Source organism: Triticum aestivum, chromosome 6A (assembly GCF_018294505.1).
Source record: "Triticum aestivum cultivar Chinese Spring chromosome 6A, IWGSC CS RefSeq v2.1, whole genome shotgun sequence".
In the NCBI taxonomy this organism is placed as follows: Eukaryota; Viridiplantae; Streptophyta; class Magnoliopsida; order Poales; family Poaceae; genus Triticum; species Triticum aestivum.
The window spans coordinates 468061020-468063434 of NC_057809.1; positions in this window are offsets into that span (position 1 = coordinate 468061020).

The window sequence follows — 2415 nt, forward strand, 5'->3', positions numbered from 1 at the left end:
AAGTAATGGCTCTGAAGGCTCAGTTCAACTTGGGCAGAGAATGCTATGACGCAATTATGACAGTATTTGGACGCTTTCTACCCAAAGGCCATGTAATGCCTGCAAACCTGTACCAGTCGGACAAAATCCTCCATGCACTGAAGATGCCCTATGAGAAGATACATGCCTGTGAGAAAGGATGTGCCTTATTTAGGCTTGACTATGCGGACTTGAACTATTGTCCCATTTGCAAGTCTTCCAGGTATATTGTGGTAGACAACGGTATGGGTGAGAAGACACAGACCAAAATCCCCGTTAGTGTTCTTCGGTATATGCCAATCGTACCAAGACTTCAACATCTTTTCATGGTCGAAGAGACGACCAGACAGATGACATGGCACAAAACAGGCAAAAGAACTGAACTAGATGCAGATGGGAATCTGATGATGGTACACACATCAGATGGTGTTGCGTGGAAAAAGTTTGATGAATTACATGCTGACAAAGCGGCAGATCCGAGGCATCCTCGAGTCGGCATCAGCACGGTTGGGTTCAGTGTGTTTGGTATGATGGCAACCCAATACAGTTGTTGGCCCGTATTTGTCTTTCCACTGAATCTCCCCCCGGACAGATTATGCAAAGAAAGAACATTTTCCCGACGTTGATAATTCCAGGGCCCAACTATCCGGGAAAAAATATGAATGTGTACATGCAGCCGCTTAAGGACGAATTGCAAGAAGCCTGGGATAATGGGTTCAAGACATACGACGCCTATAGCAAACGGAACTTCATAATGCGTGTCTGGTACATGTACTCGACGCATGACTTGCCGGCGTATGCGCTATTCGTTGGCTGGTGTGTGCATGGAAGGTTCCCGTGCCCCACATGCAAGGGAGCTCTTGAGTTTCGTTGGCTTCAGGCCGGTCACAAGTTTTCTTGCTTCGACATGCATAGACAGTTCCTGGATCCTTGCCATAAGTTCAGGAAAGACAAGAAGAACTTCATCAGGGGTAGAGTTGTCAAAAACTCTGCACCACCTGCATTGACAGGCCAACAGACCCTGGATCAGTTAAACGCTCTCGAGCCAGATCCACAACGTCCAGGGTACTTCAAGGGGTATAATACTAAGCACGCGTGGACTCACAAAACATGCTTATGGGATCTGCCTTACTTCAAAGACCTCCTTTGCCCACACAACATCGACGTGATGCACACTGAGAAGAATATCGCCGAGGCACTTTTTGGTACATTGTTCGGCATAGATGGGAAGTCAAAGGATAATACTAAGGCTAGAGTCGATCTGGAGGCGCTATGTGATAGGCCGTTACAAAACATGAAAGAACCGAAAGGAAAGCAGAACTGGACGAAGCCAAAGGCATGGTTCAATCTTGGAAGGCCAGCTATGAGGGAAATTATCTTGTGGGTGCAACAGCAGTTGATGTTCCCCGATGGGTATGCAGCGAATCTAAAGAGGGGAGCGAATCTTGATAAACTGAAGATATTTGGTCTCAAGAGTCATGATTGGCACATATGGATTGAGCGGGTAATGCCGGTGATGTTGCGTGGCTTCCCTGAGGATGATGGCTAGTACTGGCAGAACTCAGCTATTTCTTCCGTGTTCTTTGTGCGAAAGAACTATCGCCTAGCGTGCTAGAATAAATGGAAGAGTTGGCGCCGGAGTTGATCTGCAAGTTAGAGAAGATCTTTCCATCGGGCTTCTTTAATCCAATGCAGCATTTGATTTTGCATCTCCTGACTGAGGCAAGATTGGGGGGGGGGCCCATGCAAAATCATTGGTGCTACCCAACTGAGAGGATGCAGAAGACGCTTAGAGAAAAATGTAAAAATAAACGTAGAATTGAAGCATCGATGGCTGAGGCATTCATCACAGAGGAGGCGGCAAACTTCGTAACAGCACACTACGAAGCCAAAAATCGTCATTTGCATAATCCGAAGCCTCGGTACAATGCTGACGACCCTAAAAAGGGTGGATCCAACCTCAGCCTATTCAAAGGGAATCTCGCACCAGCTAGTGTTTCACACCCAGTATCTTTGGATAACAAAGAATGGCGGACCATTTTGTTGTATATCTTCAACAACCTGATAGAAGTGCGGCCGTACATCGAGTAAGTTCTCGGTACATTGTTTCACAACTTCTATTTCCTTTGAACTGCTCTTATTCCTGGATATGTCATACAGTCGATACGTCGCCATATTCTCGTATGGAGCGGAGATCCAAAAGGATTCCGTCGAAGAGTATGAGCTTCTCGCAAAGCAAGGAGGCGGCTATCCCGGTTTCATCTCTTGGTTCAAACAAACGGTAATTTTTATTAGACAATTTCATTTCATTCGCTAATTTGTGCGTAATGCAACAATCCTTTCATATTAAACTTGTAGGCTAATTCAGAGTCTATGGACGCCGAATTGAGACAAGTC